This window comes from Camelus dromedarius, chromosome 13, assembly GCF_036321535.1.
Source record: "Camelus dromedarius isolate mCamDro1 chromosome 13, mCamDro1.pat, whole genome shotgun sequence".
Lineage (NCBI taxonomy): Eukaryota > Metazoa > Chordata > Mammalia > Artiodactyla > Camelidae > Camelus > Camelus dromedarius.
This window is the reverse complement of record NC_087448.1, coordinates 57,846,323-57,874,063: the sequence shown is the minus strand read 5'-3', so window position 1 is coordinate 57,874,063 and position 27,741 is coordinate 57,846,323. Positions and strand designations below refer to the sequence as shown.

Genomic DNA, 27,741 nt, shown 5'->3' with positions numbered 1-27,741 from the left:
TTCATATTGATATATAAGCCGCTATCTTACTTAGTTTAACCTATGCAGAGTGTGGGTGAACCATAGCATGTTTATTTGTTAATTCTTGGGTGGACATTCTGGTTGCTTCTGTATTTTCTCCCCTCCTCACAAGCCATGTGGTAGTGGACTTCCTTGTACGTGATTTTTCATGCTTACCTTTGAGTATTTCTCTAGGATAGACACCAAGGCTAGGATTGCTGGTCTGAAGAGTAGGCTGTGCCTTTTCTGCAGATTTCTGGAATTCAACACTATTGCGTGTTCTCTTGGGGTGATATTCATCTAGGCCCTGGTGATGTAGAAATGAAAGATAAACGGATTAATGGATGGGCAGAGAGAGGCTAGTCATTGGTTGATTCTTAGTGTGATGACTCTGCATTAAGTGGAGGTGCTGGGAGAGCACCTGTGGGAAAGAGGGGGGCTCCCATGGAAGAGGAGACTCTTTGAACCCCCTGCCAGGCCCCTGCTGCTCTGCCTATCAGAAAAATCCTGACCTTTCCAGATGGAGCTCAAGACCTGCCTCTTCTTGAAACTTTTCTGTAGCTGCCTCTGCCCAAGCCATGCCTCACCCTCATCTGGATTCCTTTGATATGGTATTAGCCAACCCTATTGAACTTTCTATGTGCTGAGTACTCTATTTAGGCATTTAATATTCCTCTCTGTGTACTTATTTAATCCTCACAAAACCTTTTGATGTAGATATTATTTCTTGTCATCACCTTTCATGCAGCTTTTTTTTTTTTTTTTTTTTTTTAGCATAGGCATACCTTGGAGAAACTGTGGGTTCAGTTCCAGACCACAATAAAGCAAACACACATTTTTTGGTTTCTCAGTGCATATAAAAGTCATTTTTACACTCTGCTGTGGTCTGTTAAGTGTGCAGGAGCATTATGTCTAAAGAAATGTACATACCTTAATTTAAAAATAACTTTATTGCTCAAAAATGTCAACCATCATCTGAGCCTTTAGTGAGTCGTAATCTTTTTACTGGTGGAGGATCTTGCCACTGCCAACTGAAAATTGTCACTTGCCGTTTGGTTCTGCAAGAATGAAGTCACTAGTCACTGCAGTTGCTGACCTGAAAGGAGTCCAGGGTGGAGATCAAGAAGTGGGCACTCTGCTCGGGGGAAAAACTGGCAGAACAGACCTTCAGATAGTTAGATATTTTCAGGAGATTTTATCAGCCCAGTTTCTTGTATTTTCTCATATCTAGGAAAGCACTAAAATCATTAATGGTGACATCCTCTCCTTGTGACTAGCAACAGCCTTCTGCTAAAATGTGTGCTTGACCACACATACCCCCTTTTCACGAAAATCATACTGCCTCCCTGCCCTGCCTCTTTGGAACAGTTCCTCAGAAGTATCTGAGAGGCTGTCTCCCAGGCTGTAGTCCTCACCTGGCACCAAATAAAACTTAACTCATAACTCTCACATTGTGCTTTTTTTTTTAGTCAACACCTCGATGTTGATGGCTGCTGACTGATCAGGGTGGTGGTTGCTGAAGGCTGGGGCGGCCATGGCAATTTCTTAAAATAAGACAACAGTGAAGTTTGCCGCACGGATTGACTCTTCCTTTCATGGACGACTTCTCTGTTTGATAGCAATGCTGCTGGATAGCACTTTACCCACAGTAGAGCTTTTTTCAGAATCAGAGTCAATTCTCTCAAACCTTGCTGCTGCTTTACCAACTATGTTTATGTAATGTTCTGAATCCTTTGTTTTCGTTTCAACAGTCTTCACAGCATCTTCACCAGGAGTAGATTCCACCTTTGAGCAAATCATTTTCTTTGCTCATGCATAGGAAGCAACTCCTCAGCTGTTCAAGTTTCATCATGAGATTTCAGCAGTTCAGCCACATCTTCAGGCTCAGCTTCTAATTCTAATTCTCTTGCCATTTCCACCATGTCTGCAGTTACTTCCTCCACTGAAATCTTGAACCCCTCAAAGTCATCCATGAGGGTTGGAATCAACTTGTTCCAAAGTCCTGTTGATTTTGACATTTTGACCTCTTCCCATGAATCACCAGTGTTCTTAATGGCATCTAGAGTGGTGAATCCTTTCCAGAAGATTTTCAATTGATTTTGCCCAGTCAGAGGACTCACTATCCATGGCAGCTATAGCCGTATGAAGTGTATTTCTTAAATAAACTTGAAAGTGGAAACGACTCCTTGATCCATGGGCTACAGAATGGATCTTGTGTTAGCAGGCATGAAGAAAACAGCATTAATTGCTGTCCATCTCCATCCGAGCTCTTGGGTGACCAGCTGCATGGTCAATAATATTTTGAAAGGCATCTTTTTTTCTGAGCAATATGTCTCAAGGTGGGCTTAAAATATTCAGTAAACCATGTTGTAAACAGGTGTGCTGTATCTAGGCTTTGTGTCATTTATTGAACATAGGTAGAGTAGATTTAGCATATTTCTCCTAGGATTTTCAGAATGGTAAATGAGCATTGGCTTCAACTTAAGATCACTAGCTGCATTAGTCAGTCCCAGGCTGACAAGAGAGTCAGCCTGTTCTTTGAAGCTTTGAACCCAGGCATTGACTTCTTTCTAGCTCTCAAAGTCCTCGATAACATCTTCCAGTAGAAGGCTGTTTCGTCTGTGTTGAACCTGTGTTGTTTAGTGTGATCTTCTGGACAACTTGCATCTTCTACAGCAGCACTTGCTGTTTCACCTTGCACTTTATGTTATGGAAACAGCTTCTTTCCTTAAACTTTGTGAAGCAGCCTCTGCTAGCTTCAGACTTTTCTGCAGCTTCCTAACCTCTCTCAGCCTTCACAGAATTGTAGAGAGTTAGGCCCATGCTCTGGAACTGCCGGTTGGTGGGACACTCAGAACATACACATTTATCGAGTTAGTTCATCAGCTTATATGGGAGCAGCTTGTGGTGTCCCACAAAAAGTATAATAGTGACATCAGAGGTCACTGATCACAGATCACCAGAAAAAAATGTAATTATGATGAAAAAGCTTGAAATATTGCAAGAATTGCCAAAATGTGACACAGAGACAGTAAGTCGGCAGATGCTGTTGAAATAATGAGGCTGATAGACTTGCTCAACTCAGGGTTTCCACAAACCTTTAATTTATTAAAAAAAATGCATTATCTGTGAAGTACAAGAAAATGAATCTGCCTGTATCTACTGTGTGCCAGGCATGCTGGGCACTGGAGATCCAGCTAAGACCAAGACCCTGCCTTTAAGGAATTTGTATCCTAGAAGGAGATGCAGGAAAAGAAAAAAGAGTAAAGAAATAGTGTTATTTCTGGTGCTGAGAGGTGCCGGACAGTCCATAAATCAGCGTAGGAGAAATGACATCAGAAATACATGGGAGAGGGAGATATCTTTTTTTTTTTTTTACGTTTTCATAGTTGCATTTATTTTTTTCACTTTTCAGTTTTATTAGGTAGAATTGTTACAATTTGCACATATACAACATATTGCATGTAAATACATATATACAATATACTGCACATATTTTTAAAAATTTACATATGTGTACTGTTCATCATTTCTAAGAACGTTTAGAGCTTTAGCTTTTTAAACTTACATAGTTATCAAAGAAATAAACCCAACCGCAAAATAAGAATTCAAGAAGATACATACACCCCGCTATTAACAGCAGCATTCTTTATAGTTGCCAAGATACGGAAGCAGGGGAAGATACCATTTTAAGCAGGTGGTCAGGGAATTCTTCTCTGAGGTGGCATTTGTGTGGAGACCCAAATGATTCAGATCTGGGGGGAAATGTTCTAGGTTGAGGAACCAGAAGATGGCAGGCTCCTGAGTCAGGAGTGACCTGACTGAGGAACAGTAAGGATGTTAGGCTGGAGCAGAGGGAAGGAAGCCAAGGGGTGGAGCGTGAGGTCCATGTTCCTCATCTTTACAGATGGAGAAACCGAGGCAGAGAGAAATTAAGTAACTTTCCTGAAGTCCTGTAGCTGGTAAGAGGCAGATCTGGGAGTGAGTCCCAGTGAGGCCTGTCTCACTTTCTCAGATACAGTTTTTCTTCCAAATTTAACTTGACAGTTGGTCCCACCATATGGTTTTGATTAAACTTGTCTGAATAGAGCTTTTCTCTGCAACTCTGTGCTTCTTGAAAGTAGGGACTGAGTTAGTATCACTTACAAAGTACTCCACGGCACATAATAGGTGCGCCACAGGTGCTCCTGAATAACTGAATTAGAATATGATCCTCTCACTGTGTTTTCTCTTCAGAGGCCTCTCCGTGGGGCAGCAGTGACCCTGAGAGGCTGGTGGCCCATGACCTGGCCCTTCAGCCTTCGGTTCACAAACATTACAGAGCACCTTCTGTTTGCCTCGTGCTGGGCCACACAGAGGGACGCAGAGATGAACAGAGGTCAGCCCTGTGCTCTGGGAGCTGATAGTCAGGGTGCAGGAGCAGAAGTGCCCTCGCAGTGCAGCACCCACAGGCGGGGACGGTCAGCCTTTCCTGGGGGGAAGGATGCATAGAGAACTTGGGGGAGGTGGTGCAGGAGTAAGGTCTTGAAGGAGGAGCAGGTGTTGGTTGGACACAGTGGAGTGGAATGAAGGATGTCGCTGGCAGAGACTAGCCTGTGCCAAGGTCCAAGGATCGGATGGAAAGATGGATTTGGGGGTGCTGTGAATGGCTTAACCAGCCTGGAAAAGTGATTCTGGAAGGCCCTGGCTGGGAGTTGGATTTTATACCCAAGACTGGAGAGTTTGAGCATGAGGAAACATGCTTTGAGGCACTCCTAAAAGAAGATGTTAGCTGGGAATGGAGCTGCTGGAGACTTGCTAGAGGCCTTGGACTGTGACCAGCCCCGTCCAGACTGCAGGTGGCTGAAAAGCCTATAAAAGAACAGGGAGTCAGCTTTCCCTGTGGAGTCTCCTCTCCTGAGTGCCCTCATGTCAGAGGCCAGTCGTAGTCCTGACAGTGACAACGCAGAGCATACTTGGTACCCAAGTAACTGGGTGATAAACCATGGAGGTGAGAGTGCTGGATTTTTAAATGCATTTTATCTGACATACGTTCTCTTGTCCATTGCAGGCATAGGGATGGCCAATCACAGGAGGCTGTTCATTGGTGCCAGAGCATAGGTAGCAAGGACGTATCCACGTTCAAGTGTGTGCAATATTATTTTTATCTATAGGATTGGGAATCATTGCCACGTGAAGTTCTGGAATATCTGTGATTTTTTTTTAACTAGGTTAAAGGAGAAAATCTGAGCAGATCAAAGGTTGTTGAAATAAAGTAGGAGGCAAAGAAGAGAGTAACTCTTTATTATGATGTAATTAACTCAGCAAGTAAGACTTTAAAAACACCAGTCATTGTGAGATCTGTTGTTTTAGAATGTAGCTATTTTGTTAAAAGCCTCAATTCCTCCAGAAACTAAAAGTCACTCTGCATTGGGCATAGAAACATTTAAAATTCTTTAGAAAATTGTTATTATAAAAGTAATTTAACTCCTTAATCCAAATTTGGAAAATAAAGACCATAAGGGGAAAATTTACTTTTATTCCTGCCACTCTTAGGATTGTTGAAAAAACAAAATTCAACTGAGTAAAGATCTGATTGGTGTTATTTAATTGTTCATGAATAATTCATCTTAGCAGAAGGAAAGGAGCTCCGAGGGGCTGTATAAAATGGAAGACTTATAGACAGAGTGAGGCGTGGCAAGGGAGTTATTGCAACAAAGAGTGGATTGTTTCAGGTAAGGTCACCTTCCCGTTGGGGAAAGCAGGGGTCTGTCAGGCACGTTCCCTCACTAGTGCTGACCAGGTGATTGCAGACTGACTGGCTGAAAATCATGACTTTCCTGGGGGAGGCTGAAGCTGAAATTAGGTTAGGAATTAAGTCTCGGTTTGCTGAGGTGGGGCTAAGCACAGGTGACTCCATTTGGGGCTTGTTTCTATTTTAACAGGATGACTTGTCTGCATGTTTGTAAACTTCCTTTATTGTTTGCTTTTGCTGCATCTAATAGGAGTTTTTAGAAATAAAAAAAAATATATCCTTGCAACTCAAATATAACCAATATTAACATTTTTGGCATATTTCATTCCAGTCTCTCTTTTCTTCATTTTTTTTTTACTCTTTGTCTAAGCCCAGTGGTGCTAACATTATAGACATCCTTTTAAAAAGCAGTTTTAAAAGCTGTCCACTGATGAGTCTGTTATTATCATTATTACTGAATCTGCGGCCTCTCTTTCCCTGACCTGACAGACTCTTGGTTTATAGCATGAAGCAGCCTTTCACCCGTACCCTGGACTCTCCCGTTCATCTGTCCATTGCCCCAGCGTCAGTGCCGCACCAGAGCGACAGAATCGCCAGGGAAGTTCAGGCAACTACGTGGTTGGTGCTGCCAGCAATTTCTTGTTTCTAATCTCGACGGTGCCTGCATGTGCCTTTGGCCATTCTTTATCTTTATCATCCTGCGTGTGACTCTTTCAAGCCTGCACCCACTGCAGGGAGCCCTCTGCAAGGCCCCCGCCTCCCTTAGTCTCAACAAATGACCTCAATTCACACCTCCAGAAAACGAACACCACTCTGTATGATTTTCTTCAACTTTCTGCCTGTCTCTACGCATCTTCTCCCCAAATTTTGTTTAGATCTGTGTCCATTTTCACTTGCTCATCTCTAATCTCAGGAGGCCCACTTCCTTTCAAGGTCCTCTCCCCTCCCAGTGTCCTGGACCTCTGCCCCCTCCTCGCCGCCTGATCTGGAGCCTTCACTGCTCTGATGAGGTCTTATCTTCTTCACCTCTAGTCTTTCCCTCTCTCTGCAAACTTCTCCGCTTCAGCTTGTAAAGTCAGCCGACCTGCCTTTGTTCTGAAGTCTCTTTTATTGCCTTGGGTCTCCCAGTAGCGGTTGTGCTATTTCTCCCCTCCTCCTCTTCCTCAGTCTTTCAGAAAGAATCCCCTGCACTTGCTGGTTTCCACACCTCCGTTCACTGTAACATTTTCCCTTCATTATTTTATCAGTTAATTGGATATAAAATAATTACATGTATAAATATATATATATAGACTAGCCTTTCTCACGACACATTACACTTCTGAGATCCACTGCTGTGCAGTGTGCCGTGGTAGGAACATAGCACAGTTTATCCCTTCTCCTGGGAGGGTATGGGGCCATCTGTAGGTTTTTGCCATCTGCCCTCTTTGCCTCACCACTCTCCCGAAACCTTTTGTGTTCAGGCTTCCATGAATACCAGTGGAATTCCTATTTTAGTAGCCTCTCTGCTACATTTTTCAAACAAATAGCTTTATTGAGATAGAATTCACATACCATACAGATCGCAGACACATGCAATCATCACTGCGATCAATTTGAGAACATTTTCATCACCTCGCAAAGAAACCCTGTACCCTTTAGCTGTCACCCTCCGTCTCCCCACGACCCCCAGGCCTAAGCAACCACTGCTCTGCTCTCTGTCTCTGTAGATTCGCCTGCTGTGAACGTTTGGTACAGGTGGAATCTCTGTCTTGTTCCTGATCTTAGGGGAAAGCTTCCAGCCTTTCACCATTAAGTACAATGTTAGCCGGGATTTTTTCGTGCTCGTTATCAGGTTGAGGAAGTTCCCTCCAATTCCTCATTTGTTGAGTGTTTTCATGTGAAAGGATTTTGGGTTTGGCAAATGTTTTCACTGTGTCTTTTGAGATGATCATGTGTCTTTTGTTTTTTATTCTGTTAATACGGTGTCTTACATTAATTGATGTTTCTGTTAAACCAAGCTTGGATTCCTGGGACAAATCCTGCTTGGTCACAGCATGTAGTCTTTTTATGTGTTGCTGGATTTGGTCACCTACTGTTTTGTAGAGGAATTTTGTGTCTGTATTCATAAGAGATAGTGGTTTGTATTTCTCTTGCGATGTCTTTTCTGGTTTTGGTGTCAGGGTAACACTGGCCTCAGAATGAGTTAAGACACAGTGTTTGATAGAATTCAGTGTTGAAGCCATCTAAGCTGGGCTTTTCTTTTGGGGAAGTTTTTTTTTTAATTACTAATTTAATATCTTGTTACAGGTTGATTCAGATTGTCTACTTCTTCTTGAGTCAGTTTTGGTAGTTTATGTCTTCCTAGGAGTTTGTCCATTTCATTTAAGGTATCTAATTTGTTGGTATACAATTGTTCATGATACTCCTATATAATCCTTCTTACTTCTGTTAGATCAGTGGTAATAATCCATCTCATTTCTAAGTCCAATAATTTTAGTCTTCTCTCTTTTCTTCCTTGGTCATTTTAGCTAAAGGTTTGTCAATTTTGTTGGTCTCTTCAAAGAATCAGCTTTTGGTTTTGATGATTTCCTCTATTTTTCAATTCTCTGTTTTACTCTAACCCACTCGAGTCTTTTGTTTTGTTTTGTTTTGTTTTTTCAATCGCACTCTGTTACTTTCTTCTGTGTGCCTTGAATTGTGTTCTCTAAAAGATATGTTGAAGTCCTGGGCCCTGGTATCTGTGAATGTGGTATTATATGGAAATAGGGGTTTTGAGGATCTATTTAGTTAAGATGAGATCCTACCGGATTATGGTGGGCCCTCAATCCAATCACCGATGTTGTAAGAACACCACATGAAGAGGCAGAGAGGAGAAAGCCACGTGACTACAGAGAGAGAGATTGGAGTGATGCCTCAGTAAGCCAAGAAGTGCTAAGGCTTGCCAGCAACCACCAGGAGGTGGGAGAGAGACAGGGAACAGGTTCTCCTTCAGAGTCCCAAAAAGGAAAACCTTGGCTTCTAGCCTCTAGAACTGTGAGGGAATCAATTTCTCATACTCAGTTTGCAGTATTTTGTTACAGTCCTGGGACTGATACACCTTCCTTCTGCTTGCTTTAGGTTGAGTTTAGTTTTCTTTTTCCAGTGTCATAGGCAGAAGCTTAGATTGTTGATTTGAGTTCCTACTTAATGTAGACATTCACAGTTATAAATTTCTAAGCACTGCATCCCATGAGTCTTGGTATGTTATGTCTTCATTTTCATTCATCTCAAAGTATTACCTGATCCCCTTCTGATTTTTTTCTTTGACCCATTGGTTATTTAGGAGTGTGTTGTTTAATTTCCACATATTTGTGAGTTTCTCTTATTTCTTTTTGTTACTGATTTCTGATTCTGTTGTTGTTGGAGAACATACTTTGCATTATTTCTGTTCTTTTAAATGTATTGAGGTTTGTTTAATGGCCTAGCACTGACATCCTGGAGAATGTTCCACGTGCACCTGGGAAGAATGCATATTATATCGTTGTTGGGTGGAGGGTTCTGTAGACGTCAGTTAGGTCTGTAAGTGTCTTTGTATATTAAATCCTTGCAATCACAGGCAGTTTCTGTTGGCTCCCCCCCCCCAAGTATATATGTCATACTTGGCTGTTTCTTTGCATGTCTCACAACTTTTTGTTAGAAACTGGACGTTTTAGACAACTCTGGGTACTGCCACTCCCAAGGGGTTTGTCACTGTTATTTGCTTTTTTATTGTTTAGTGACTGGCTAGATTATTTTAGTCGGGTCTCTTTCATACCTCCCCCCCCCCCCCATGTTAAGCCTCTGACCTTGCTTCTTGGCACAACTTCTATCTGTCTGTTCCAGCTTCCTGCTACCTCATGACCTTGAGATGGACCCCAGCCCTCTAATTCCTGTTGCACACAGCAGAAATGGGGAAGAGATAAGGACAAACCTGCTCTCTCTCTCTCAACGCGCCTTCTCAGGAGCCCTGACGGCTTTCCCTTATATTTCATTGGCCAGAACTTTGCATTAGTTTTCAACATTTTAAAATTAGAAGATTTTTTTTTATTGTGTAAAACTCTGGCTGCTTCCCTTCTCTTGGAAAGTCTGGTGACCCCAGACCATCTGACAGCAGTTGGTGGAGCCCAGGAGGAGCTGCCTCTTACAGGTAGAGCATGAGCCCTTCCTGTGGCCGCAACTCCTCCCCAACATGTGCTCATGTAGGTCAGCGTCTGCCCTTGGTGATACTAAAAAACGGAGTAAATTTGAAGATCTAATTGGCTTTATTAGGCAGCATCCCACCTAGTACTAGGAGGGCGCTCCAAGGAATGGGGGTTCAAAATGGAAGACTCTTACAGGCAGAAGGATGGGGCATGAAGGTATCAGCGAGGAAAAAAAAAAAGGAAAGGGAAGAAAGAAGGGAAGGGAAGGAAGAAAGGGTTAGTTTGGGCTAGAGCTTCTCTTTGGAGGGAAGGGAATGGCAGGGAATGTTATCATGCAGATTATCTCCCTAGTGTTGATTAGGAAGTTTCAGATTGACTGTTTTAAAGGTCACATTTCTGGGAGGGGTTGAAACTGCAGTTAAGCCTTGATTTGCTGTAGTAGGGGGCAAGTGACTGCATTCAGGGCTTGTTATTTCTTGTTAACAGTAGTATTTGAGCTTAGACTGCTGGCTTGGAGGGAAAAAGGAATGAATAAGCAAGGGAGGAGAGAGCCAGCTTTGCATGGGGCACCACCTTCTGAATGTTGAATATCTGTCTGAAAGGCTAGCAGTCCGTATTTTATAGCAGGCAAATAAAGTGAGCTGTTTTTCTTGGTATTCTCTATCAGTCATTCATTTAACAAATAGTTATTGAGAAACTTTAAAATATAAGCACAGTTTTCGTGCTGGGAATACATCGGTGAGTGAAGAAGATGGACAATTCTTCCACGTGTGAAACTTACATCCTAACTGGGGAGACAGTCAGTAAGCAAATAAGTAAAATATATGTTCTTGTATCAGGCAGCTGTTGAGCACTCTGGAGAAAAGTCAGTAGGAAAGGACCATAGAAGTGGGAATGTTTGAAACTGTACACAAGGTAATTGGGGAGGCCCCTGAGAAGGTGACATTTGAGCAGGGACATTAGAAGGAGAGGGTGAGTCATCTGGACAACAGGGTGTTGGGGGAAGGGATATTTATAAGCTGGAGCAGCCAGGACAAAGGCTCTGAGGCAGGAGCACACCCTGCTTGGGTCCAGGAACAGCAACATCAGAGTGGTCTCAGCAGAGGGGTGAGGGGTGAGGGGTGTGAGGATAGGTTGAAAGGTAAAGGGAAAGGGCTGACTTTACAAGTCCCTATAGGTCACTGTAAAGATTTCAGGTTTTTCTCTAAGTACATGGAAACCCTCCGGACGGTTTTTAGGAGAACCTCATCATCTGAACTCTCTTAAGAGGATTCCTCTGACTTTTGTTTTGAGAATAGACTTTAGCAGGTGAGAGCAGAAGCCAGGAGATGATTTTAATAATGCAAGTAAGATGTGGCTTGGACCAGAGTTATAGTGCAGGTGCGGAGAAGTGGTTGGACGCTGGATGTAGTTTGAATATAGAATCTACAGGATTTGCTGAACATTTACGTGTGGGTTTGAAAGAAGGATACGATTCTTATCAAGGTTGAATCCAAGATTTTTTTCCTGGGCAAGTGGAAGGAAGGAGTTGCCATTTACTAAGGTGGGGAAGACTGTGGGAGGAGCAGGGAAGGGGCATGTGGACTGAAAAAAAGCACAACTGAGCACAGTGAGTTTCTGTTTTGCTCAGGGACCTCACTGAATTCTGTAGCCCAGGAGACAGCGTTTCAGATTGCTCTGAGGAACTACTCTGAAGCGGTAAGGATGGAGCCAGGATATATATGAATTTTTTGCTGGAAAAAAACATGGAAAGATCACCATTAATCACAAAGAACTGACATTCCAAGTTAATGATTTTCGTGCTCTTCTATGTATGGGAAGCTGCAAGAACCTGGAGTCATTGAAATTTTTCCATAGATACGAATCTTAACTACGAAGGGGCCAGTATATGCAGAGCACAGGGTGCTTCCTGTTTTCTCCCTCCTGGATTCCCCTGGGCGCGCGCTGTCTGCACTGTCGCGCGCTGTCTGCACCGTTGTGCGCTGTCTGCACTGTCGGTGGGCGGCTGCAGTGGCCGATGGCTGGGTCCTTGTGGAACTGCAAAGACAGGCAACATATTTTTCTTTACAGACATCATATCGGGAGCTCACTTTTAGACAACTTAACATTTGGGATGCGTATCAAATATCCAACAGGAGGTGTTAGTTAAGCATTTGGGTCCGTAAGTGTGGGGCTTGGGAGTTGTTGGCTGTAGGTGGTATTTGTACTGACTGGGGTAAATGAGATCACCCAGGCATCTAGACAAGGAAGAGGTCCATGGGCTGAGCCAGGAGTCACTCCAGCCCTAAGAGGTTTGGGGACTAGTCGGCTCTTGGGAAGGACTCAGAAGGAGCTGTCGGTGGGCAGGAGGAAAACCAGGAGCAGTGGGTACACGGAGGCCACCCTGGGGGACAGTGAGAGGGAAGGCACTAATCAGGTGCTGGGGCGGTTGAGAAGTCTGCGGATTTTTTTCTGATCCTTTTTTGATTTCAGGAAGCAGGGAGCAGGCTCGTCGTTGGAGATGGCAGATGAGGGTAGGGGGTCTGAGGAACAGGGAGGAGGTGGGGGATCTTCAGCCTGAGAGTGAAGAGCCGGAGGACCAGGGAGAAGTCGCTGGACTGCCAGGAGTGCCGAGGCCCTCCCGGGTTAATGGTCATGGGTCAGAGCGTGACCAGCCAGTCTGGATGTGTTTCATCTCAGCCTTGTTCAGCTGGGAGGAGACACCAGGAGTCTGTTGGAACTTGGAGGTAAGCAGTGTTGGCCCCAGATAAGGAGGCAGCTGGGGCAGTTGAAGGCACCTCTGATGAACTGTGGAGCTGAAACATTGGCTTTGACTCTGATATAATCTCGGTGTTTTTTGGCCTTGTCCAGTCTATAGTTCAGAACTGTCATAACTTTTTTCACTCTGGGCTGTTGAGCCAAGTGTGGCTTTATGGAAAAGCACCCCCTCCAGTGAGCTTGGCGTTTTGTTTTTATTTTGTCTCCTGTTCACTAGCTGGTGTAAAAGTCACGCCGAGCTCATTGTTTAAGTCTCGGAAATGGCCAGTTCCCAGGGTGTGAGGAGCAGACCTCCTGGCCCACCAGCCCTTTCCCCGCTGGTCCTCCAGGGGAGCTCGGGCCAGCAGCTCCCCATGCCGCGGCACCTAACGTTTGAGTGATTTCTTTCTCCTTTAACATCAGTCTCTACTGTTCTTCTCTCCTAACTTGCTAATACCCTCCAAGGGCAGAAGTGTCTCTTGTAGCCTGTGTTGCCGAAGCACTGAAATATTTGGCTCTCAGTTGCTAAGTTATCTTTGATTATTAGCACTGTGTATGCGTCGTGTATGGGAACCTTCCGGGCCACTGCTTCCCAGCGCACAGCTTAGTGTCAGGTTGTCATCCTGTCCCGTCACAGGATCCCGGCCCCTCTGCCTGCCTGAGGAGGCCTGGCCCCCTGGCTTTTTCTGAGAAACCCCGCCCAGTATAAGCCTCCCGCTGGGGTGAGGAGGGGGGATCTTTGTGAGTGCTGAGACATCTGAACCAAATGTCGTCCCCGAGCAGGGTGCTCTGTCTCAGACGTTCATGGAAACACGAGCTGCCCATCTGCCCCTGGGCCCAGGCTTCTCAGGTTATAACAGGAATGTTTAGGGCACCACAGGAATTTTTGTTTTTATACAGAAAAGATTCACAGAGATTGGGAAGGTGGGCTGGAGATAAACAAGATGCATTTTATTTTGGAAAAGAGCTGATAGAATTTGTGCATATGGGGGCAGAATAGTTTATTGCTAGGAGGCACTTGAAGACCTGTGGTTCCACAAGGGGTGTGTGAGACGCTAAAGGAGTTTGCCCTTGGCATCATGATAAGAGGGACATAAAAACACCGTGAAATTCCAGGTACAAAGCACATTCTGATCTGTCTGTAGTCCAGCTCAGTGAGTATTTATTTAACATCTGGTATTTGTTCATCACCTTGTTCCATCTGTGGGCAGATAAGACATAAGAACCTTGTCTTCTAGGAGCTTAAGGAGTTTCTTGGAGCTGAGTGAGTTTCTTGGAGCTGAGTGCAGCTCGGCCTCAGTAATGAGTGTGGACTGAGCTGAGTGCAACAAGGGCGGTGGAGGCAGAGGACTTGTTCTCCAGAAGCTCCAGACCTGCCAGGTCTGCAGTGTTGGCCTTTGTGATACTGGAATTCAGATAAGGGAGAGAACCTGCCAGGCTGGATAGAGGCAACTCCACTGAGAAGCAGGACTTAAAGGATAATGAGGATTAGATGGGGAGGGGGCGGAAACGTAGGGTCAGGTGTGAGGAAGGGGGAAGGTGCCAGAAAGAGGAGTTTGGACCTGATTCTCTAGTCTGGGAGCTGACTCATGTCCTGACTGTTTCACAGGGCCCTTAGATTCCATGGGAACAAGGGAGAATCCACCATTTTCACCCCCAGATTTGCCCCTAACCCAGTTCCTCCTCTTCTCAGCCGAACAGGAAATGGCATCGTCCCCCTCAGGTCCTCTCTCTGTGTCACCTGCTGGGCTCTCTTGATCGCTGAGCCCAGAGGGCCTCCTCATGTGTTTAATCCCATTCTGCTGTTCACTTTCTCTGCTCCTTGTAACCCTATAACACCCCCCCCCCCCGAGTTCATGTGCCTGCCCAAATGATTTCTAAATCACCAACGTAGTCATGTAAGTCCTCTGCTTAAAAACAGGTGGTTGGTTCTCCCTAGTCCACAGGACAAAGTCTAACCTTCATACCCTTTACAACCTAATCTGGCCCAGCTTCCTTTTTCTGGCTGTGTTCTGGGTCTGAGTGACCATTAGGAAAAATTACAGTGTTTCACTGTAAAGCTTCTTCCATAGTTTATGGCACTAACAGGGTAGACTGTTTAGCAGTACTTGGGACGCATGATGCGAGCGTGCTCCCCTCATTAACCACTCACAGCTACAGCACAGAAGCAGCATTTATATTGATAATGATCCCACATCACCAAGGAGAAGGTGAACTTTGGATACTACCCCGTATTTGAAAAGGCAGCAGAAAGATAAGTGACCTTTGGGGAGAATTTCCACCCAAAATGGTAGAAAACAATTTTTAAAGTCTGGTGCTCAAAGAGACGGAAACTGACTTGGATGCCCAGTAAGGAAGTGTGAGGTGGTCCGCAGGCGTGGGCAGACCCTGACAGTTCCCATCAGGAAGCATGAAGGCCGCAGGTAAGGAAGCAGATTTGAGGGATCACGAGAAAGCCATCACAGGTACACCAGGCTCATCCCCACGGACTCCTGTGTGGATTTGGGACCCATGGACCTTGGCATCAAACATGCTTTTCCTTTTTGGGTCACTGATTTGAATGGCGTTTCTTGGAAATGGAAGTGGATTCTTTTTTGTTCCCAGAGAAGATAAGCCAACCCAGATACATTTTAGAGTTGGCTGCCCTGAGTGTGTTTCAGAAGTGAGAGCAAACAAGTGGTTAAATCTCCATGGGCTAAATGAGGGGCCAAAGAATAAGGAGGAGTCTTGAATGGCCGACCCATGGGGGCTGGACCAGTCGGGAGCCCACCTTCCCTCAAAGAGAGCAGATCTCTTCTTGGTCAGGAGTTCTTGGGGGCAGCAATGGCAGTTTTAATGGGAGAGAAGGGGTGATTGTAGGCAACCCGGAAAGAGGCAGAGTCCTCAGTGACCTTGAGCAGAGGGGATGTGTTCTAAGTGCCCTCATTGGGTACATGTCCCTGTGGCCCTCTCGCCCCCAAGGACACATTCGGCTGGAGGGGAATAATCTAGGACCCAGAGAGACTCCATTCCGTCCTCAGTGTGGACATTCCACACGTCCTTGCAGTAGGAGGTGTTGCCAGGATTAGTGGCTGTTCCTCCCATGGGGAATGAGGTCGCCTCCTTCCTGTCTCTCCAAGGGGGTGGGGGTGGGAAGGGAGGCAGTGCTGCCCTATAGAGCAGGAGGCTGCCTGGGTCACCCTGCTGTCATGTGTCTCCTCTTAATCCTCCTGTGGAGCCTGAGCAGCCTGAATTGTGTCTCAGTTCCTGCCTATTCTGCCACGTATAAAATACGGATGATTTATTACCCAGTGAGTTTCTGTAGTCAGCTCTGACTCAGGTCAAGCCATTGGTCCAAGGGAGAACATAGCAGCAGGAAACATGGAACTTGCCTACATCTTCTTGAAAATGCAAGTCACATTGCCTAGGAAGTACTTTTCTCCCCTACTGATCTGCACCCACCCCGGCCCTGGAGCTATGGAAGAGGCAGCTGAAGTTATTCCAAGAAAGCACTCGAAGTTTGGTAATAAAAGGAAGTGACGTGTCCCCCAGCTCCTGTACGCGCTGGCCGGGTGTCCAAGCAGCTCTGCGTGTGCGAGGGACTGTGTACAGAGATTCCTAGGGCCAAATAAATGCAGTGTGATGAGTAAGAGGATGCCAGTTGGTTTGAGGGGTGTAGATAAACAAGAGCAAATATATATACAGCAGTGTGCAGCCTGCCCAGGTTCCTGGAAGCCTGGCTGGCAGCCTCCCCGGGCTGGCTCAGGGGCAGGGCAGCAGGTGCCTCCCCCTCGCTAGTTAGGAAGACACTTTTCAAGCGTTTTCTTCTGACATGACCAAATAGCCCGAAGACGAACTGCTGTTGCGGCAGGTGGAGGTGTGACTGCGGACTTGGCGATGGAGAGAGCTGGGGGTGAGAAGTCTGGGAGCCCTGAGCCGTCCTTCCTGGCGACTCTGGCTGACCCACAGGTAACCCTGTTGTCTGTCCACAAACGGTGGTCCTTCAGGAGAAGCCCTGGAGCCAGAGGCTCCATCAGGCCAGTGACTTCGGAGGAGGAAGGCTGTCGTCCAGAGGAGGGAGGATTTTCACAAAAGGTTTTGAATGGAACACAGGAGATCGGTTCCGATCAGGTGGGTGCAATCACAGAAGGGCTACAAAGCCAGGAATGGGGGCTCTGGGTTATAGCTGGAGGTTTCCCCTCCCCTGTGTCTTCATAAGAGGGGCCGGGGAGCCACTCCTGGGTAGTGAGTGAGCCAGGAGTCCAGGTGATTCTCCAGAGATTAAGTCCTTGGTGGGTAAATCGTGGGGTTTTTTGCTTCTTATTTTCAGGATATTTTGTAAGCCCCTGTGGAGCAAAAGTTTCCCTAAACACAAATCAGACAAAAATTGATCTTACCCCTCTTTTTATTTTTTAACTGTGTACCTTATTTTGTTTACCTTCACATTTCAACTAAGTAAACATTTTGAAAATGTTGCTTCCAGATGAAGCAGCTCTTCTTAAGCAGATGAGAGGTTTGTTAACCCAGACATCAGGTCATGTTCAAAGCAGGGCTATGTAACTAACATTTTGTGAAAATGATGTGTCAGTATCATTTCCAGGTGGGACTGGTGGTCTTTTTCATTGATGTGAGTAGATGGGAAAAAAATACTGCTTAAACATAAGGGAAAGTTTTCATAAGTCCTTTGCTCCCTAGAGAGTTATTTTTGTTTCTTCTGGTGTTAATTGTTTAAAAAGTCTTAAAACTAAAGTAAGTTTTGTGAATAGAAATTTTTGAAATGTACTCTGCAAGAGATTTATGTATGTTGATGGGAGATTTATGAATGTCCATTTGTGCAGTGCATAATCAATGTTTATATTTTTAGTTGAGTGTCTAAGATAGCAAAATATTAAATATTTTTTTGAAATGCTTGAGAGTATTTCTTTATGTTCAAACTACTGCTTGACAAAATCCAGCCTATGTTGGAGGTGTTTGTGAAATGTTCTAAGGGTTTTTAATGGCCAGTTCTAATCTCATGTGACTAGGAAAACAACCTGAACCTGGCTGGAGGATCCTTTCAGAAAGATGGGCTGGGCTGGAGGCCAAGGTAGAGGCCGGGCTAGAGGTCCGGGTGGAGGCTGTGGTCAAGAAAGTCAGGTGCAGATCTGCGTCCTGCCCTTGCTGGGCTGTGGGACCTGGCAGGTGAGCCTTGGACTCCTCCAGCTTCAGATTCCTCATTACAAAGTGGAAAGAGAAGGCCTGCCTCTTTGGATTGTGAAAGCACCTTGTTGAGTACTATATAAACGCATAATGGTACCGTTTCGGCCAAAATGATTTTCAGTAGAATTCTCAGCTTGGAGACGTGTTTGAATGTCTGGTTGAACTATATCCACCGGTTAATCCCTCTGAGCACGGTTGCAACTATTTTTTTCTTCCTAAAGCCCCGATTATAAAAGTAACACCTGCTCATTATATGAAACAAATTTAACATAAGGCAAGGGGAATGTAGAAAAATAGAAGGAAAATGAAAGCAGCCATGTGTTTCAGCCATTTTCCCACTGCACAAGTGAGTCTGTGTACATAGTATTATATACCTTGTATTTTTTAGTGAATATTTTGTGTGTATGTGTGTGTATATATATATACATGTATACAAAATATAATTTAATTATTCCCAAATGGGGGAAATTTTTAGTAACTGGTTTATGATGCTAAAAACCAAACTAAATGTCAATTACAATTGAATACTTGTTCACTGTTAACAGAGTGTGGACTCAGTCTGTTATGAATCACACTCTGGATCTGTTTGAGAGCTATTTAGTACTTGGTATGTGGGAGGGACTTGCCCGTGTCACCTTATTTAATCATCATCCTCCTTTAACAGACAGAAAACTGAGATCAAGAGGTTAATTTGCCTGAATGATTTAATCCCAGGTCTGTCTGAGGACAAGCCCCTTTTCTGTTGGGACATGGAAGTATTATTTAACATACTGGGTGAGATCGAGTTTTGAAAATATCTGGGTTTTGGAGAGCTGCTAATTTTGTAGGTGAATGGAAAGTTAGCTCTCCGGTGGTGCCATTATTCACAAAAGATGCAGGTAATTGCCCTGAAGAAAACATTTCAGAATTGTGTTTGTGGTTAGTGGATTTGGGTGCTTGTGTTTTACATTTCTTGTACAATACAGAGTACGTTATGTACAATTTGGAATGGAATTATGATACTGAGCAAGCTGTCGGGTTCTTCTGTGTTTTGGACAGAGGGGGAAAGAGGTCTTTTTTAAGGTGTAACTGGTAAAAGCATGTTCTGGAGGGGGCATCGCTCCCTCCGCACGTGTCAGAGCCTCTCGGCTGCTGGTGTGAGCTGGCTCAGCGGCTGGGGCTAAGCCTGGGGAGGCTCCCAGGCGGTTGCCGCACCGCCACCCACACCCAGCTGGGACCCTGCGGACCAAAGAGGAGCAGCAGGGGCCTCAGTGCCCTGGGCAGGGTGTTCTGGCCCTGTGTCCACAGGCTGCCTCCCTGAGGCTCTTCTTTCCTCTCAGGTCCAGGACGGTGACCTGGAAAGGAACAGGCTCCTACCTCTCAGAGCTCCTTTGGGAGAGTTGCGGGAAGTAGCGGTTACTGACCCCTGTTCCAGCTGGAGGGTTTCAAGAATTCCTCTTTCCCCTCAGAAATGCCTGCCCAGGCCTCCTTACCCACGGCCCTCCTGACTGCTTTGGCCAAGCTTGGCTGCTGTGTTATTTGTCTTTATTGCCCATGTTGGACTGCACATCTGTCTGCAGTCATCAAGGGCAAGTGTGTAAACCAAAAGTGGATTCATGTTGCGGGAGGGCGGGCTGACGTTGGACACACTGACCTGCTGGATGACTGTGATGAGAGTGCTGGGTTGTGGGCTTAACCATTTCAGAAAGCAACACAGAGAATTTTGTGCTGGGTGAGGGGTGGTGAAGCTGGGTTTTATTTTTTGCCTAGATGAGATCAAGATGACCCAGCGGACACAGGCATATCCCTGCTAAGTAAAGGGAAGAAAACGGATGAGGTGTGTGCCTAGTCACTTAGAGAAGTTACTAACAGATCGTCACCCAGCCATCATGGTCAGCAACACTACAATATCATTTGCTTTTCTAGAAAACTTGTTGTATTTCTTTATTTTCCTCTAAAATTAGCATCTGCTGGATATAAACATAACAACAGAGTATGGAAGTGTGGATTTCTTCCACCCTAGAAACATAGAATATTACCATGTACTCTTACACAGTTTTGCAACTTTTTTTTTCCCTTTTTCTATCATGGATGTCTTTCCGTATTATTACATGTAAATCACCTTTTTATTTTTTAAAACCACTGCATAAAATTGTGTTGGGTGGATACTTCGTGTAGCGTGGTCTCCGGGCTTTCGCCACCAAGTGTAGCAGTGGGCATTCCTGTGTCATGATGTTTCCATATGATGACATTCCCAGAAGTGGAACTAAGTGTGCAGTGGGTATTGAGTGCTTTGATAGATACTGCTCAAGCACTCTCAGAAAGATTGTATAAACCCATTTTTCTACCGGCAGTGCTTGAGAATTATTTTTCCCTACACTCTTTCTTACTGTATCACCAAACTTGAAAATTTTTGCCAGCCTATTGGGTGAATAGTGAGAAGATTCTGAAGCAGAAAAAATGCTGTTGGTTGATAAAAGTCTGATGGAATAGTTGTTACAGTAGACATAAGTTAAAAGTGATGGGTTTCTCTGGAACGGTTGACACTGAAGCTGTGTGGACTGAGACCGTGAGTGGGTTTTCTGAGCTGCTGTTGGGAAGTGCTTCTTGGAGAGACCTTATAGTCTGTGAATTTCTAAACTTTATTTAATTGTATGTAGAAAACAGCCTATGTTGTATATACATATGTATTGAGGTTTGTTAATTTCCTTTGTTGTTAATTTTATTCTTTTTTCTCCTGGGCAAACAAAGGATATGCGCTTCTGGTTGCTCAGAAAGGGTTAATATTTTCCCTCACTGTGGTCAAGGGAAAGAAATGGGCAGTAAGTTGGTGGTTTGTATGTATTTTCCCAGAAGGTGCATGGTCAGCATAGACCCCACCCACCCACCCCAGGGCTGGGGGGTGGCCTGAGGGCAGAGGGCAGCTTGTGACACACACAGCCCAGGCGCACAGCGGGCCTTTGTCAGTGTTCGAACTGATGCCAGAGATTCGGTTTGTTTTCTCAGTAGATAAGATGTAAATAATTCTCATTGGAAGCTCTTTCTGGACTTTTGTGAAACGATGTTAAAGGACAGTTTGAAAGGGTTGGAGTGGGGGTTGGAGGAACATTTACACTGGTTTTAACGATTAGTTCTTATCAGTAAAATAGTGGAAAATGATAAGTCCTCTGCCTAGGCTGCTTTTGAAGATCAAATGAGGCCATATTTGTCTTCATAGTCATTCATTTTCAAACATTTGTGACGTTAAGCCTTTTAAGGTTCTTATCTTTCAGGCCTCCCTGCAGAACCCTTGGGTGGGCATTGTTGCTACCTCATTTTACACCTAAGAAAACTGAGGCTTGGATTTGCTCAGACAAGGCTGGAATTCATACCCAAGACTGTCAGATACAGCCTCAAGAAATTCACAAGTAGGAAGATCAAATATTTAACAAATAGATGTGGAAATGTTCTTTATAGGATAAAGCCATTATGTCTTTATAGGATAAAGAAATATGTCATTGGTTCATCATTGTGGTCATCTTTTTCACAGTGATAATATTATTGTTGCTTATATTAACTAGTATGGCTTAACAAAACATTTTCTTCCTTGCCTTGGAGAAACTGAAAAACCACATTTGTTTCCTTTCTCAAATGTAAGTACTTGTTTGCTTTTTTAAGTTAAGTTTTAAAAATTGGAAAATATAGACACATAGTGAAAAATCAGAATTTCATAACCCACCCATAGATAACCTCAGTTTTTATGTATTAATACCTACGTATGTATTGTCTAAATCTATATACATATAGGTTTAACATGGGGACATTGATTCTTCCTCAGTGGGGGTTTTAGAGACTGACACCCTGGGGTAATTTGGGTGGGATCTTTTCTTGAGTCAGTGTCTTCTGACCCTCCTTCCCCTGTGAATCTGATTGTTACCAAACTCAGGTTCAGCTGCTCGCTGCTCAAAGGCCAATAACCGAGAGGCAAGTGTCAGTAGAAAGGAAAGGTGCTTTAATCAGAAAAGCTGGCAGTCTGGGGAGAAGGTGGACTTGTGTCCAGAGACCAACTCCGAACATTCTGCTCAGCCATGACAGTTTTTAAAAGGAAGAATGGGGGAAGAATCTCAGTGAATCATCAAGGCAGGAGGCTGGGGTCTGCATCCTTCTATGCTTTGGGCAGACATGCTGACTCTCTTCAGTTGTTATCTTGCCAGTGTGATCTGCCTGCAGGATTGCTAAGGGCTGTTGGAGGTTGAGAGCTAATCATTCTTTAACTGCTTAATTCTTCATTCTTCTTTCTTATCTAGGAAGAGCATCAACAGATTAGGCAAAGCATGGTGTGCATTCAGAAGAGTGTAAGTCAGGAGTTGTTTCAATTGCTTAGTGATCTCATTCCTATAATTAGGTTATTTTAAGGTTAGAGGGGGAAAGAAAGGGGCAAACAGGAAAGGGGCAAAAAAGCTGCTTTCAGTCCCTTACTGTCCAACATCATTCCATTTCTATGGGGTGAGGGGTGAAGGTCCATCTTCTGTAACTTCTTCATGCTGACATAGGGCACCGTGTTCTCAGAGTGGATGATGACAACATGGTTCTGTAACATCTCTTTGCTGACAGTTTTCGTTGTTCACATCCATATACAGGCAGAGCAAGTTACATGTATTTTAATGGTCACAAAGACATAGATTATTATGAGCAATAATGTTAATCCCATTCTCTTAAGACCAGTTCTTGGAATTGTGCTAACCAGGGTTCATTGCTGCTCAAGGTGGAGCCGCTTAGGTCATGTCTACAGTGTGGTCAGCTTTTCCCCCGCTCTGGTGGCAGTAATATAGTCTGTAAAACAACTCAGGAGTGTGCATCAGACACCGAGCCTGTGACTCTGTCGTCCTAATCGCTAACTGCTCGGTTTTGTACAGGGTGGGGGCAGGGGACACTGCAGGGTTCTGCTCGGTTCCATGATGTCCAGAGAATCCTCAAATAAGAGGAGAGCAGACACTAAGGGTTGCAGGCCACCGAGTGGCCTTAGTCATACCCTCACCCCCGAACTGTACTCACTCGTCTAGACGTAGCCTGCCTTTTACCTGACAGGTATTGTCGGGGAGGAAGACATTTTCCTCTACCCTTCTAGGTTCTTCTGGCTGGTCTAAGAATGAAATTGACACGAGACAGATTAACAGGAGAAAATCAAACAAAAGCTTAGTAACATGGTGTGCACGGGAAAGACCCAGGAAAACTAACTCACCCAAATGGCCGAAGCCCTCACCTTAAATACCATCCTCAGCTAAAGACGGAAGAGGATGTTGAGGGTGGGTAGACTCAGTTGGGGAAGTTGCCAAGAAAAACACAGTAAACTAGGGTGATTGTGGTATACATTTAAGTCATTTCCTTCTCTGTTGATAAATCAAGTTTCTAGAGATTGGGTCGTAGATACCTTTACAAATGGAGATTTCCCTAGCAAATATAATTGTTTCCTACAGAAATGCAGCTTTTATTTGGTTTAAAGAGCCCTTTTAGTATCTGCTGTTTATCAGAAAATAACTAGCTTAAAACAGTATGCCAAAGGGACATAGTATAGGGTGGCAATTATGTCTCCCCTACAGTAGGATGTGGCTGTTGTTTAATTTTCTTCATTTTGCTTTATTGCATTGTAGTCTCTTCCTGTGATTAACGTGGCTAAAAAGAAAAAGTAAACTTAAATTTTTTTTTTTTTAAGAAATAGAAAGCCTGCTGGACTTGGAGCAGAATATAAATCCCAGCTCAGTTCATTTAAATGCCCCTGAAGAAACCTCTGAGTCTGCTTCAGCAGCAAAATGGTGATAAGAATATTTGCTTACAGAATTATCTTAGGCATTAGGGATATAAAATGCCATCTTCATAAAATAACATCGAGAATCATTATCTATTTGCTACTATTGAATCTGTTTACATATGAAAAAAAATCAGGACCTTCCTGTGTTTTGAATTCCATGCAAGTTCTGGGGTAGAGGGTTGTATGGGGTGGAGGTTATATACTGGGAAAGTTGCGTGCCTATATAACATTTTTGCCTCATGAGTTAAGGGTGTTCCACATGCTTCAAAGTGAAAGGAGCCCCAGGATAATTGGGTGGGTGGTATCCTATCTAAGGATGATGGGGATCCAGGTGTAATGAAGAGCTGTCGTGGTCCTTCCTCGTGCATGTGGTAGTATTGCTCTTTGGCTTGTGATCACAGCCATTTCCTACAAGGCATGTCATTCGTAGGCTTTGCAATGTCAGTCTGACTTCAAAGCGTTCGTTAAAACATACCACCCCATTTCCATTTCTTCATACCAGGCTGGCCTGTCTAAAGGTCTTATTTTCCTTTCTTGGCCCAATCTTAGTGAATCAATAGTTTATATTCCTTGTCTTTTTTTTTAGACGCCCTGGCAGTCTCAGCAAATTCTGTGTGACCTGGGTGCCTAGAGAGGTAGCAAAGAATTGACGTTCATTTTTGGATTCCCCTCTGTGGGATGACCCTCTCCTCCGGTGTTTCCCGGCCCTTCCAGTCCTGATGCCTGCCATGCTAATAGTTTATTGAAAGTCCAAAAGCTAGCAACCTGTTTTTGGGCCTGCAGAAGAAGTCCTGGATGTTTGTCCTCAAGGAGTATATAATTTAGTGGGACTTAGGCCCCACTGGAAATTCCACCAGGTTTTTCTTGGACACACACTTTATATCCTGGGCCCACTTTCTAATGTCCGTGATTGCTTCTGATGAGTCCTTAAACCTAAACATGTTTGAAATTGAAGAGCAAAATTAAAAGCACCCGCACCATGTGTGTGCGCTTAAAAAAGATCCAAACACCCGACAGCTGTGATGAGGCCGCTTCTAAACCAACAGGTACTCTGGTGTTTCATGAAATCGTATTATTTGCAAAGCTTTGTTTCTGTAACTGCTTGTTGTTAGAAACGTGCCTGTTAGCAGGGGGACCGCTGAGTACTGTTTACTCCAAGTAAACAGCTTCTAGCACTTCTGCAACCCCCTTTGGCAGGAACACAGTCCAAGGATTAAAAGCCTGCATTGTGGCTTGGGTTTGGTGAGTTGTAGCTAGACCTAGGACCAAGAAACATAAGTCAGGTAGGAAATCATTAGGGATTGGTTTTTACAACAGACTCAGTGATTAAGGGTCATGTCTTACAAGGAGGTAATTTCTGCTTTACTCTGTATGGTACTGCATCAAAGTGAATATTCTTAGAACATTCTTAGTTCTTCCTTCATCTTTTTCAGTTAGATAAGTATTTGATTAATACTAACCGCAGTCAAGCCATTGCTGTGGATCTCCTTTATGCTCACATTATTTTAATTTTTAAATTAATTATTTTTTAGTATTTGGTAGCAGATGTAAACTGTACAGTAAGTTGTACTCTTCATTCTCACTCCTGTAACCCAGCCACCTAACCCCTTCAGCTGCCAGTCCCCAGACTCTGTACCAGTGTCTTACACGTTCTTCCAGAGATAACTCCATACATGCATACACATCGATGTGAGTAATATTCTTTTTCTTACACAAGTAGTGCTAGTGCACTGTGATGGACTGTTTTGGTGGCCCTCCCAATGAACTGCACCTCCTTGTGTGTAAGCTCTTCTGTAGTGCTCTCCCAGGTTGACTGAGCGTGACCATGTGGCTGGCTGTGGCCAGTGATGAGTTAGCAAATGTGATGCAAGCAGAAGCTTGGTAAGTGCTTCTGCACTGGGACTTGTTCTCTGGGAATGCTCACTATTATGACACCCTTCTCAGAACCCAGAGACCCCCAACTGTGAGGTACCCAGCCCAGCCATGTGGAGAGGCTACATAGAAGAGAACCGCGGTCCCTGCCAACATCAGCTAGCATCGACTTGCCAGCCATGTGATGAATGAACCGTCTTCTTGCATGTGGGACCTCCAGCCCCAGTCAGGCCACCCCAGATGATGCTGTGTGGAGCAGAGACAGGCTTTCCCTGCCGAGCCCTGTCCAAACTGAAAAACTGTGAGCTGTCGTTATAAGCCACTAGATGTGGCTTGTCACGCAGCAACAGATAACTAAAACACTAGATGTACTATATATTCTGTGCCTTGCTTTTTTCACTAAACTGTATATTAGATAGCCGTCTATTTCAGTATGTATAGATTTGCCCCCTTCTTTTTCAGAGCTCGATAGTATTCCATTGTACATCTGTGCAGTAATTTATCAGCCTGTCACTGATGGACATTTATGTTGTTTCCAGTCCTTTGTAGCATTTCATATCTTTGTTGCATGCTTCCTTTTGTATGCAAACAAATATATTTATTGGCTAAATTCTTAAAGAGTTGTTGGGTCAAAGAATATGTGAATTTGTAATTTTAATAGATATTGCTAAGTTGCCCTCCCAAGAGGTTACACTCTCACTAGCCTTGGGGAAACCAGTCAGTGGTTACCGACCTGAATGGTGAAAACCGTGCCACAGTGAAGTTGGAATGTTAATAGTGTTTTTCGTATATTGAAAAGCCGTTTGCATTTTCTTTTTGATGAACTGCCTTCTGTTTCTGTTGGATTGTTGGCCTTTTTCTTCTTTGAAGGTGCTCTTTATATATAAAAGACATTAGCTCTTAATTTGCTTAATGTGAAAGCGAGCCTTTTTTTCACTTGGTTTATCTTCTACCTTGGTTTGAACAACTTTTTCCTCTTATTGTGGTTAGATATATCAGTCTTTTATTTTATAGCTTCTGAATTTTGTTTTTGTTTGGTCATATTTAGGCTTTCCCCACTCTTAGACTATGATAGATATTCTCCTATATTTTCTTCTAGTACTTCTTTTACTGTTTTGCTTTTTGTGTCCTCATCTTTGATTTATGTGAAATGTCTTCTGATATATATAGGTTCCACATTTATATTTTTCCAAAGAGGTTTCCCAGGTGGCTACCCAGGTCCGTGAATACTGTTATCCCTTGTTGTCCTTATCATATCCATTTCCATATTTACACCATAGATAATTTCAGTATGTTTATTGAATTCAACAAACTTTTGAGTTGCTGTCCCATAAATTACTTAATTATTCCTTTTTCTCTATTTTAAGAAAATGCTCCAGTGACTATTTTTAAAAATAATTTCTTATACTTACTGACCCCAAACTAGCTTATGATTTCCTCTGTGAATATACAAATGTATCTTTATAGTCTGCTTTAAAAGCTATTTAAACTTCCATCTTGTTAAGCTGGTCAAAAGCTGGAGTTGGAAAGATACGCATTTGATGCATAGGGATACAGAGATCAATCCATGTAATTGAGATTCAGCTGAAGATAAGTAGGATTGTGTACGTAGAGAGAGACATGCCTTATTACCATGTACCACGTATAAGGGCCTGTTCCCAGGTTTCTGAAGCATGTGATAGTACTGGTATAAAAACTATATCTGATTAAGAGAGAGATGAGACTGGGACCCTGTGAAGGGGCAATTTTGTTAATAAAATGACTGAGGCCAGATCATCATGAGAAGAAATCAGGCAATTACGCTTGAGCTGTGATACATTAAAAATCCATTTAATTTGGTGAAGTACTTGTAATTTTAGGTAATGACTCCAGCTGTCCCGAGCACCCGGTGGGGCAGTGACTCAGCCGAGGTGGCACTGAGAAGTGCCTTGTTCGGCTCAGCTTCCTCTTCTTCCAGCCTCCCCGCCCCTGCTCCTCTTGGTCCAGCACCTCTCGGTGCTCATCCCCGGCCCAAGAAGTGTTCGTGCTTCAGACCTCTTTTCACAGGCACTGAGGTCCAACCCCATGGGATGGGAGGTCTGCATTTGGAACATGTGCCCTGTGGTTGCAGTTTAACCCCTGTTAAGAGAATGACAGAGACACCCCTAGAAAGAGATGCAGAATTAGGGTGTTGCCTGTTCTTTGTGTTTGCATTCCTGCAGGACCCCAGCGTTTGGGCCTAAAGGGCCAAGTCCTTCGGGGAGACATCAGGTACCAGCCAGAGAGGGGAGCTCTGGTGGAACCGCCGTGCTCTCCACCTCTGCTGGGGGCCT

General features: G+C 44.1%; 1 protein-coding gene across 1 annotated transcript in view; it reads left to right on the top strand.

The window, feature by feature from the left end:
* ATP7B (ATPase copper transporting beta) overlaps window positions 1-27,741 on the top strand; it is a 63,329-nt gene that overhangs the window by 1,516 nt on the left and 34,072 nt on the right. The gene's annotated exons all lie outside the window — the stretch shown is intronic.